Raw genomic sequence first — 13,070 nt, 5'->3', positions numbered from 1 at the left:
GCATTAGACTGAATTGGAGATGGATCTAATTGCAGTTTAGGCCTATAGTTAAGACCATCAAACAGTCTGCATACATTATCGGAAACAGAATAACACAGCCATCGAGGTTGGACAAGCCCATCAAGGAACTTTCAGGACAATACAATTCAATTATCGGGCTGGTAGATGCGATTACCGGCCATCTAAAAACCGTTAGTATGAATTGCTACCATTATTTTGAACTAGCCCACCAAAATTAAAACAAAGAAGTAACCTGATTTGGCACAAAGATAAGGGTTTTCGATGAAGGTATAATTGAAGGCCCCGGGTAGCATTGAGTTAGGGCAGCTAGTTCGTTCGTTCAGAGGAGGTCCATAGAGTTCGTTGGTTGGTGTGCTGGTGCTGCTCCTCGGGCCCCTCGCCCTCGTGGCTGCCGCTCTTTCTCCGTCCCGCGCTTACCTCCTGGCCTTTGCCCGTGCCCTTTTCCCACTCCATCTGGAACTGCCCCGGCACCGGGTCGGGCGGACATGGACAGATTCAGGCCAGGCCAGGCGGGACGCGACGAGGGGAGAAGGGAAAACCACCGAGGGGCAGACCAGCTGGAGGAGACCAAACGAGGGGAGGCTTTGAATCATCGGGCCTTCAACGTCGGCCGGCTTTCGAATATCTGCACACTAACTCAAACTGGCAGTTGTAGATGAAGAATCATCCCTGCAAGGTAAAGTACCCAAACAGAGACTTTGATTTTGGGGTACTTGAACCTGGACAACGCCCTTGCAGCACCCAGAGACCATGTGATGACGGCAGGCTCCAGAGAGCACCAAGAGCGAACCCCAGAACTCCACCGCTGTTTTGAATTGAGCAAACCCCGTTTTTGATTGGTGAGCGTAGATTCTGACCCCTCATAACTTAACCTAGTTAGGCATAGGGGGTGGGATAAGGATAGGGGGATTGTTAAGATAGTTGTTTTCCCTCGATGTGCCGTGTGTTCCACATTCCCTGTATAAGTGCATTTGCCCGTAATGTTATAGTGGTAACTTCTTTTAAGACTGTATTAATTTTTCCTGTTCAATAAAATCTTGGTTTTTGCTTGCATCCAAACCACCTGTCTATTCGAGTTTTCTGTATCGCTGCCTGTACCTAAGTCTGGTGTCTATAACCCAGGGGCGTGGGAGCGATTCGAACCGCTCACAAACAGTCAGGGGCATAACTGACTGGGCGCACGCGCCACACCCGCCACCCCTACAACTGGCTCCTTTCAAGCAGCTACTGGGGACATCGGCAATATCTCCCAGTTCACGGTCCATTGCTGTATCCGTCAGGTCACAAATTCCCTCTATAAAAGGAGATGCCAGTACATCTCTTTCCCGATGACCCGGGCCAAACAGCATGAATGCGCACTGGGCTTTGCGAGGCTAGTGGGTTTCCCCATGGTGCAGGGTGCCACGTATGTGGCATTACGGGCATCGCATGAGAATGCAGAAGTTTTCCAAAACCGCAAGGGGTTCCCTTCCTTAAACGTCCAGTTGGTCTGTGACCACAGACAGCTGATACTCGCTGTCAATGCCCGCTATCCTGGCAGCAGCCACAATGCTTTCATCCTATTCCAGACTGCTGTGCCAGAACTTTTCCAGGCACCGCATCCGCCAAGTGGTTGGCTCCTCGGGGACAAGGGTGTTCCACTGTGCACCTGGCTGATGACACTGCTCCGTAACCCCAACACCCCTGCTGAGCTGCAGTACAATGAGAGCCATCTCGCCACCAGGAATATCGTTGAGTAGACGATCGGCGTGCTCAAGCAACGGTTCCGCTGTCTGAACCACTCAGGAGGAGCCTTGCAGTACTCGCCTGAGTGAGTCTCCCTCTTCATAGTTGTGTGCTGCATGCTGCATAACCTGGCATACCTCAGGACCCAACCAATGCCACCAGGCCTTGGAGCACCACTGGAGGAGGAGGAGGAAGAGGAGGAGGATGATCAACAGCAGCACCAAGGCGGGAGGGAGCCCACAATGTAGAAACAGAAAGGGCCGTCTGTCAACAGCTGATAACAAGCCACTTCTAGGCCCCTACTGAGGAAATGGCTTCTGGCATGGAGAACAACATGAATGAAAGCAACCCGCAACCCCTAAGCCGGCCAAGGCAGCAATGGTTCCAAAGGCCAAGCCTGTACATTTTGAATACAAAAGATTTTTTATTTTACTAACTTTGTGTGTGTCATTTCTTCATGACAAACTAATAGAAACAAACACAAAAAATCATTTATTAACATAACTGGTTCTCACAACCTGGAGATAATGTCCAAAACACTAAACAAAAGTTTGAACACGAACCTCGGCCTTTAATAAAAAATTGACCAACATTTCGTCTCACCTCCTACTTTTTGCCCTTCGAGGGTGATCTCCTTCCCTTGCGCACTTCCCCCCTTCCCACCCTACTGCTCCTCCGTAATGGGCCCCAGTGGCTGCAGCAAGGATGGTGGAAGGCTGATGATTTTCAGAACTTGAGACTACAGATGCCCTTGAAGGACAACCTTGACCAGCTCTTTGCCTGGATGGCCCAGCTGCAGACTGCACCAACTCTGCATGGGCGGCAGCAGTCTGGGCTATAGGTGCTGGCAAGTGCAATGGGGAGTGACAGTGGTGGCAGCAGGAATGCTGTCATCTTGAGAGAGGGCAGCAACTCCCTGCTCGACCGACACACTGGCACTCCCACGGGGCAGTACCTCAGCATCCGGAGCAATCTGCTGGAGCACTGCAGCGTGGTGAGAGCCCCAGGGAAATGTGTCCAAACCAGCGACAATGGCGGCAGTCAGTGCTTGCGTGGCCTCAATCTGAGTCTGCATGAGAGCAGTCTGAGATGGGATCACAGCCAGCAGTGACTGCATTGCAGCACTAAACATTAGCGTGGCATCCGCCTGTGCTACAGCGAAGTGCTCCACACTCCTTGCCAGTGCATCAATGCAATCAGGCACCCTTCCCACTGCACCCTAGAACTCAGTGTGCATGTCCACCGCCTGGATGTTCAGTTCAGCAATGAGCTGCTCCTCCTCTGCGTCCAGTGCAGCAGGACTTGCTGGCCTGCTCTCCCTCTGGGGAGAAGGCCCCGAGCTTCCCTAGCCACATCGCATTGCTGCAGCCTGCTGGGTCCTGGAGCTTCACCCTCATCAGACCCTTCCCCCCTGCTCCCCTCCAGGGAAGACATGTGGGCTTCCTCGGGAGAGGGTGGCACTTATGCTCCGGCTTCCTCTTCCTCCTCGCCTGCAGCTTCGCGCCCACTGGCAGCTTCAGGGCCTGTCTCCTCAGCTGGTGAATCACCATCTGAAAGCAGGGAGGTACAAGAGTGGCTTTAACATGAGGACAGGGGGCAGTAAGGGAGGCAGGAGTGCAGCGATTTAGTAAGTTGAATTGAAAGTGTCAAAGGCTGGTGTTGTGAGGGACAAGTGAAATGAGAGAGGAGAGAAAGGTGATGACCTTACCATTGCCTCTCCAGGGGTGATGGGACCGATCACCTGGCTTGCCACAATCCTGTGGACGCATGCCTCAAGATCGCTGAGGGGTTGCAGCTGAGGCCGCCCTCCACCCGTCCTTTGCTGCTGTCTCCTATTATGAGATAGCTTGGCCTGCAAGAAATAATACGGCGTCTGAGTAAATATACAGCCATGGTCTTGCCTGGTGTGCCTCGCATAATTGAATAGCCCTTAATGTATGCAAAGTGTGGAATGTGCATGTGTGTTTCATGAAAGGTCCATAGGTGTTGGATGAATGTTGGGCATTGGGGTTTTAAGACCCTCTGGCCATAGAGTGAGGTTGAGATGGAGGGATAGAGAGGTATTGAAAAAAAGCCACTCACCCCGACGACACGAGTGAGGTCGTTGAACTTTTTGCGACATTGAGTATGGGTCCTGGGCACCATGCTCCTGGAGGAGACGTGCTGAACCACCTCCCTTCACACTCTTTTGTAGTCGCGCGGCAAAGGCCTCCTGCCACTCTCTGGGTACAGTATAGATCTTCTGTGCTCCACCGCGTTAACCAGAGCCTCCAAGGCCCGCTCGCTGAAGCGCTGAGCTCGTTCTCTCACCCTCTCCATAGTCCTTGGCTGTAAAATGTAGTCACAGGTCTCTCCAGGCCAAGATTCAAGGCTCCAATGAGCAGGGTGTGGCTGAAGAGCAAGATCGACCCGCCCTTTTAAGAACTGTCTGGCGCCAGTGTGTCTGTGTTCCATCGCTAACTGACATCACCTGTGCTGCGCCCGCACTCTGAGTTAGCGCCCCGCTCCTCGGCCTTTGCGTCTTAAGACAGGTGTGTAGCGCCTGATTTAGCGCTCCAATCACCTCCAGGGGCGATAAAAGTCAAGTTTGCAGTCGGAGGCGAGAATTAGCGCCAGGCGCTAAACTTTGCGCCCGGCCGCTAATCGCGCCTCAAACAAGCCGATACTGAATTTCTCCCCCTTAGTTCCTATTATCTCCTAAATCCAATTGAGCATTCTGCTATGAGAATTGCTGGATAATCTCTACCAAAAGCCTGCAAGAAACTTTAGCAAAAAAAGACTTAGATGTGAATTTCATTGCTACAGAAAGAAAGACTTCCTTATAGTGCCTTCCCTGATGACAGGGCATCCAAAATGGCTTCTAGCAGTTGAAGTACTTTTGAAGTGTAGTCACTGTCGTAATGTGGGAAGCGTAACAGCCAATTTGCGCACAGCAAGCTCCCACAAACAGTAATATGATAATGGCCAGATAATCTGTTTTAGTGATGTTGGTTGAGGAATAAATATTGGCCAGGAGAACTCCCTGCTCTTTGAAATAGTGCCATGGCATTTTTTATGCCCACCTGAGAGGGCAGACAGGGCCTTGGCTTAATGTCACACCTGAAAGACAGCACCTGTGATAGCGCAGCACTCCCTCAGTGCTGCACAGGAGTGTCAGTCTAGATTTCTATGGTCAAGTCTCATGAAGCAGGACTTGAACCCACAACCTCATATCTCAAGAAGTGAGCATACTTCCACTGAGCCACAGCTGACACTAGAGATAGAAGAGCCAATTCAACTGAAACTTTCCAAATCAAAAGTAAATCCTGCAAATGCCAGAAATCTCCACTCCTCCCCTTTTTCTCTCTATTTTTCTAGCCTTGCTAAAATACATGCTTGTCTTGTCGTTTTTAGTTCTGATGAAGGATTCATATCCACAAAATTAAACGGCAAACATTTCAGTATTTCTCTTCATCTTCTTCTTCCTTCTTAGGCAGTCCCTCGTAACCGAGGATGACTTGCTTCCACATTAAAAATGAGTTCGCAGGTGACTGATGAGTCCAATGCGGGGCCTACAGTCTCTGTCATAGGTGGAGCAGATGGTGGTTGAAGGGTCGGGTGGGTGGGGTGCTTGGGTTGACGTGCGCTCCTTGCGCTGCTTGCGCTTGGCTTCCGCTTGCTCCCAGCGAAGAGACTCGAGGTGTTCGGCGCCTTCCCGGATGCTTCTCCTCCACTTTGTGCGGCCTTGGGCCAGGGATTCCCAGGTGTCTGTGGGGATGTTGCACTTTTTCAAGGAGGCTTTGAGGGTGTCCTTGAAGTGTTTTCTCTGCCCACCTGGGGCTCTCTTGCCGTGTCAGAGCTCCAAGTAGAGCGCTTGTTTTGGGAGTCTCGTATCGGGCATGCGGATGATGTGACACGTCCATCGGAGCTGATCGAGCGTGGTCAAAGCTTCGATGCTGGGGATGTTGGCCTGAGTGAGAACACCGACGTTGGTGCGCCTATCCTGCCAATGGATTGGCAGGATCTTGCGGAGGCAGCATTGGTGGTACCTCTCCAGTGCTTTGAGGTGCCTGCTGTACATGGTCCATGTCTCTGAGGCATTCAGGATGGCGGGTATCACTACTACTCTGTAGACCATGAGCTTGGTGCTGGGTTTGAGGTCTAGGTCTTCAAACACTCTCTTCCTCAGGTGACCGAAGGTTACACTGGCACACTGAAGGCGGTGTTGGACTTCGTCATCGACGTCTGCCCATGTTGACAGTAGGCTCCTGAGGTACAGAAAGCGGTCAACGTTGTCCAAGGCCTTGTCGTGGATTTTGATAATCGGGGCAGTATTGTGTGGCGGGGGCAGATTGGTAGCGACCTTTGTCTTACGGATGTTTAGTGTAAGGCCCATGCTCTCGTATACATTGGTGAAGGTGTTGACGATGGTTTGGAGTTTGACCTCCAAGTGTGCGTAGATGCAAGTGTCGTCTGCATACTGTAATTCGATGACAGAGGATGGGATGACCTTGGATCTGGACTGGATGTGACGGAGGTTGAACAGTTTCCTGTTTGTTCTGTAAATTAGCTCCACTCCAGCAGGGAGCTTACTGAGGGTGAGATGGAGCAATGCAGCAAGGAAGATCGAGAAGAGCATTGGTGCGATGACACAGCCTTGCTTGACCCCAGCCCGTACGTGAATTGGGCCTGTGGTGGAACCGTTGATCAGGATCACGGCTTGCATGTCATCATGAAGCAGGTGGAGGATGGTGACAAACTTTTGAGGGCAGCCGAATTTGATGAGGACACTCCATATCAAATAATTTCTCTTCGTCTATGCTGACTGACCTGCTGTGCATTTCCAGCATCTTATGTTTTTATTTGGAACTTTGTCCATGTCTGCTACATTAATGTCTGCCATTTTAACCTACCCCGCATGGTGGGAAACTGACGAGCTCGAGCTGAAGGCCGGTTTTACCCCCGCCTGATTCTACTCTCCATTGAGGGCTTAGTGGGATACGGGCAGCTGATCTGATTTCCTCAGATTGCCTCCAGGCGGGTTAGGGTAAAATTACCCCCCCCAAAGATTTATGTGATCGTCCTGCTCAATTTGATCCTCCTTACACACAGGCGGGTAATTGAAAACTTCCTCACTTGGCCTGGCAGAGTGGATTGCCTACCCTTTCTAGAACCTGCCTGAAATCAATGGGGTGAAAATCAGGCACCTTCTACAAAGGGCGGACGGTCCACTCCACTGAGTTATCACCGAGGCAGGGAAGTTGAAAATTATCCCACAGTTTGTCGTAAGTACTGAATGAATTGATAAATGACTTGTAAATCCTCTGAACGTGCAATGCTTTTCTGGCTCTCCTCCCTCCTTCATCATTGAACCGATTTCATCCTTCTCATTCCTTTGGAAAAAACAGTCACCTGACTTTTCCAATTAAAACCAAGTTATAAAGTAGCAAGCACTCGGCATCAATGTGGGTTTTAAATCGAGTCTCATTAAGTCTCAATTTTACACATCAACGCATGCTCTAATTGTGGTGAATGATCTGACCAAATCTTGGAAAAATTGGACCCTTCCCCAATAATTGACTTAATTGGAACATTTTTTGACTTTGTGAGAAGAAAGCTTGCTGACGAAGAAAGCATGCTGTAGAAGATTTAGACTGACAGAAATTTACCCAAAATTTAGTGTCCCAACCAAACGTCAATTACCCAACGAGCTGAAAATGGATCCGATGCATTAATGGCTTTCTGTAAGATTCCTTACGCATAATGTAGACAAGGTTGCTTGTAAAATTTTAAGCTTGCCATTAGTAATCTAAGTTTTGAATATATTTTAATAAATGGTTTTTTATGTAACTGATCTTGCTGTTGCCTACAGGGAAAGGCTTGCAACTGTGCTGCAATGGTTATAATGAGGATTTCATGAGAGTTGTTTTTATTTTGTTAATTGGAGTAGGAGCAGAGAGCTGATTAAAAGCAAGTTCCAGCGAAAGGCTTTAATTCATTTGAAGCCTTCTGTTATCGGATAACAACACTGGCATCTTCATTCTGAGAGTAGTGGGTAGATAATGATATGACTATTAAATTGTGTCAATTTTGCCACAAATTAATATCTGCTGCTTTATTCACCAATATTGCAAGGATTTAGTAATCTGTACTGATGTGTTTCTAAACTCAATTAAAATCATTCCATCATTTTTATAATTTATAAAAAGTCTTCTATAAACACATAAATATTAAAAGGGTAGTCAAAGGAAGGATGGGTCCAATTAGGGACCAAAAAGGGGATCTTCTTGTGGAGGCAGAGGGCATGGTTGAGGTACTAAATCAGTACTTTGCATCTGTCTTCACTAGAGAAGAGGATGCTGCCAATGTAGCAGTAAAGGAGGAGGTAGTAGCGATATTGGATAGGATAAAAATAGACAAAGAAGAGGTACTCAAAAGGTTTGTAGTCCTCAAAGTAGAAATGTCACCCGGCCCAGATGGGATGCACCCTAGGTTACTGAGGGAAGTAAGGGTAAAAATTGTAGAGGCTCTGGCCACAATTTTCTAATCCTCCTTGAATATAGGGGTGGTGCCACAGGACTAGAGGATTGCAAATGTTATACCCCTATTTTTGGTGCCCCATCCACCACCTTGAACATTTACTCCCTCCACCACTGGCGTACTGTGGCTGCAGTGTGTACCATCTACAAGCTGCACTGCTGCAACTCGCCAGGGCTTCTTTGGCAGCACCTCCCAAACCTGTGACCTCTACCATCTAGAAGGACAAGGGCAGCAGGCACATGGGAATACCACCACCTGCAAGTTCCCCTCCAAGTTACACACCATTTTGACTTAGAATTATATTGTTGTTCCTTCATCATCGCTGGGTCAAAATCCTGGAACTCCCTCCCTAACAGCACTGTGGGAGTACCTTGACCACACAGACTGCAGCGGTTCAAGAAGGCGGCTCACCACTGTATTGATTTCTATGTGGGTTCAATGATGACACATTCATGAAAGAGTATGTCTTTTAATCTAAAGCTTGTTCATCTAAGTTAACAGCATTACAGGAGACACCATCTTAGGGATCCATCTAAAACCGAAACTAAAACTAAACTGTCTCTCTCACATGCCCTCTGCTGGTAAGGCATAAATAATCAAACAGGCAAATATGCTGGTAAGGCATCATAATCAAACAGGCAAATACCATCACTATTTGCTGATATCATTACATCTCCCTTTCTTAAAACAAAAGTATTTTACTTTTATCTAACAACATGTTTTCTTTGTATTACTCTGCATTTTAACTGTAACACTTAATGAACTTACATTATCATTATCATTATCAAGGTTTTTTAACCTTGTTTTGTGTGTTCACATGAAATATGTAAATACACTAGAACTTGAAGAGAGAATAAGATAACATTACTTCCTTCTATAACAAGAGTCCTTAAACTTGCTCAATGAGTCTCTCAGGAGGCTTCACGTGTCTTGAGGATTTTCTGATTGATTGTCCTTGAATCTGAGTTGTTGCCTCAGATGATGATTTCTCAGCTGTGTGATCAGGTTGTTCAACAGTATCAGTCTTTTGACCTGCTGTGTGATCAGGTTGTTCAACAGTATCAGTCTTTTGACCTGCTGTGGCTGGTCCCATGAGAAGATCCCGACGATTTCTTCTCAGAACAGCACCCTCTTCTGTCTGAATGGTGTATGATCTTGGTTGGACTTCACTCAGGACAGTTCCCTTCTGAGTCCATATGTTTGTTTTGTCTTTGAACCTTACTTGGTCACCAGTGTGGAGTTCAGGTAGGTTTTGTGTTCCTCTGTCATAGTAATACTTTTGCTTTTCTTTCTGTTGTTCTTTGAACTTCCTCACTTTCTCCCCCTCTTTTGTTTTCAGGAGGTTCTCCAGGGTGGGTAGGTTTGACCTAAGCAGACATCCCATAAGGAGTTGGGCTGGTGACATACCACACTCGAGCGGCGTTGTGCGGTATACAAGCATGCTCTGGTAGAAGTCAGTTCCACTGTCTTTTGCCTTCTTCATCAGTCTTTTCACTGTCTGGACCGATTTTTCCACTAGTCCTTTGGACTGTGGAAAGTGAGGACTTGACGTTGTGTGGACAAAGTCCCACTCTTTGGCAAAGTGTCGGAAACTTGCATTGTAAAACTGGGGTCCGTTGTCTGTGAAGACCTCGCTTGCCACGCCATGTCTGGAGAATATGGCTTTCATACATGTTATCACAGCATCTGCAGTGGTGGTGTACAGTCTACAAACCTCTGGATACAGGGAGTAATAGTCTGTGACTACAAGATAGTCCTTCCCTTGACATACGAATAGGTCAGTGCCTACCTTCTGGTAAGGTCTGTCTGGCGCTGGGTGTGGCTTTAGTGGTTCTACCGGATTGCTTGCTCAATATTTCAGGCATATTGTGCCGTTTGACACCTCATTTGTCACATCTTGGTTGATTCGTGGCCAGTACATCACCTCTCGTGCTCTTTTCTTACACTTTTCGATTCCCAGATGTCCTCCATGGATCCTTTTTAGCATCTCTTTTCTCAGACTCTTTGGGATAACTATTTTACTTCCTTTGTAGATGATGTCTTCGACCACTGATAGTTCCGCCCTGCAGTTCCAGTACTCTGCCACGTCAGGTGAGCAGTCTTGCTTCATGTTGGGCCATCCATCCAAGATGCTTTTCCTCAGTCGTCTCAGTGTTTCATCTTTGTTTGTCTCAGTCTTTATGAGCTCCATTTTTGCATCTGCTATGGGCAGTGCACTTGTGATCATGTCCACGTAGGCGTTCACTTTTTCATCCATTGTGGTGTTTGCGGGCTCTCTTGGGTCAACAGCTCTGGACAACGTGTCTGCTGTATACATCAGCTTACCCAGTGTGTACGCAACATTCAGTGTATAGCGTTGCAGCCTGATCATCATTCTTTGTATTCTAAGCGGACAGCTATTTAGTGGCTTTTGGAACAATGCAATCAAGGGCTTATGGTCAGTCTCTACACTGATTGCTTGTCCTGACACAAACTGGTGAAATCTTTCACAGGCATATGTGCTGCTGAGCAGCTCCTTTTCTATTTGAGCATATCACGTCTCCGCGTCTGTCATTGAGCGCGGTGCATATGCAATAGGTTGCCAGTAGTCATATTTTTGCAGAAGAACAGCACCGAGCCCACTCTGTGATGCATCTGATGATATCTTGATGGGTCTCGCTGGGTCATAAAACCTCAGAACTGGTTCCTCTGTGAGCAGTTTCTTTAGATCGCTCCATGACTTCTCATGCTCATGATTCCATTCCCATTCTATGTTCTTTTCAGTTAGTCGTCTCAGTGGCGCCATCTTTTCTGAGAGGTTGGATATGAATTTACCCATGTAGTTGATCATTCCATTAAACCTCTGCACGTCCTTTTTGCATTGTGGCTTTGGCATATTCTCAATGGCGGACACCTTTCTGGGATCTGGTCTGATGCCCTCACTGCTAAGGATATCTCCCACGAATGTCAGTTCTGCCACCCCGAGCTGGCATTTCTCTTTATTCAGCTTCAGGTTTGTTTTCCTTGTTGCTTCCAGCACTTTTTTCAGTCTCTCGTCATGCTCAGTTCTCATGGTTCCCCATACTATGATGTCATCCATTGATGTATCAACTCCCTCCAGGTGCTCATAGATCATATGGATAGTTTTGTGATACACTTCAGGAGCTGAGGCAATGCCAAATGGTAACCTTAGGAATCTGTATCTGCCAAATGGACTGTTGAACGTGCACAGTCTTGAACTTGCCTCGTCCAGTTTCATCTACCAAAATCCTGATGATGCATCTAACTTGCTGAAATACTTTGCATTTGCAAACTGTGACATGATTTCCTCACGTGTAGGAAGCTTGAAGTGCTCTCTCTTTATTGCTCTGTTTAGATCTCTTGGATCCAGGCAAATTCTGAGCTTTCCATTCTTTTTGTCCACAACGACGAGGGAACTCACCCACTCAGTTGGCTCATCTATCTTCTGAATCACGTTCAGGCTTTCCATCCTGTCCAACTCTGCCTTCAGTTGCTTTTGAAGAGCAAACGGAACTTTTCTGCATGGATGTATGATCGTTGGCATACTTTTATCTACTCTGATCGTGTGTTCTCCTGGAAGGCAGCCTAGACCCTGAAATAAGTCGTTGTACTCTTTCATGAGTTCATCATAGACTGTCTCTCCTTCGCTTTCCACAACGAGGACTCTCTTTACCAGGTTCAGTCTCTCACAGGCTTTTAAACCTAGTATGGCCTGCACATCCTTTGGCACCACGATTAATGCTAGCGTGTGCTCTCTGTCCTTGTGTGTCACTTTGACAATGCATCTTCCTTTCACTGGTATATCAGTACCTGAGTATCCTGTCACTTTCACTTTGATTCCATGTATCTTTGGTCTGGGTCTAATTTTCTTAAAATCAGTCTCTGATATCACATTAACTTGTGCTCCAGTATCCAATTTAAATGGAATGTGTATGTCATTCACTTTTAGTGTCAACATCCAGTCTCTTTTTTCTTTCTTGTTTTCAGGCGCAACATCCACATAGAACTCCTCTATCTCGCTTTCATCTACTGCATGGACCTTGCTTTGTTACGCTTGGTTCTTACAGCAACGGGCATAATGGTTGTTTTTGTTGCAACTATTGCATGTTTTACCATATGCTGAACACTTTTTTGGTGGATGCTGTGTACCGCATCGACTACATGACTTTCGATTGCACCTTTCATTTCTGTTTGCTGGACACGCCTCTTTTTTCACATTGGCGCTCTTTTTGTTAAACGGTTTGTGTCCGTTCTTTCTCACTGCATCCACGTTGCAGCTACTGTCACTGAACAGCTCCTTTGCCTGCGACTTCACAGTCCCTGTAGCCCTACACAGTGCTATGGCTTTTCCCAGGTCTAGATTTTGCTCTCTTAGCAGTCTTTCCCTTAGACCATTATCTGGAATACCACACACCAGTCTGTCTTTTATCAGCGAGTCTGTCAGTCCCCCAAATTCACACGTTTTGCTTCTGTTTCTCAGTTCAGTCACATACTGATCAATATTCTCTCCCGTTTTCTGTACACATGTGAAAAATCTATGCCTCTCAAACGTCACGTTATGTTTAGGTATGCAGTAGGCCTCAAACTGTTCCATTATTTTATCCAACTTCATTTTGTCTCCATCAGCAGCGAATGTGAAGTTATTATACACCTCCAGCGCTTCATCACCCACGACATGTAAGAACACTGACGCTTTCATTTTATCACTTTTCTCGTCAGCTCCGATTGCCGCTAAATACAACTCCAAACGTTGTTTATACCTTCTCCAATTTTCAGCCAGATTACCTGTCAACTGAAGCTTCGCC

The sequence above is a fragment of the Somniosus microcephalus genome, chromosome 8, assembly GCF_052327205.1.
Source record: "Somniosus microcephalus isolate GS21.2 chromosome 8, FLI_Smic_1.0, whole genome shotgun sequence".
In the NCBI taxonomy this organism is placed as follows: Eukaryota; Metazoa; Chordata; class Chondrichthyes; order Squaliformes; family Somniosidae; genus Somniosus; species Somniosus microcephalus.
Note: the sequence above shows the minus strand (reverse complement) of the source record.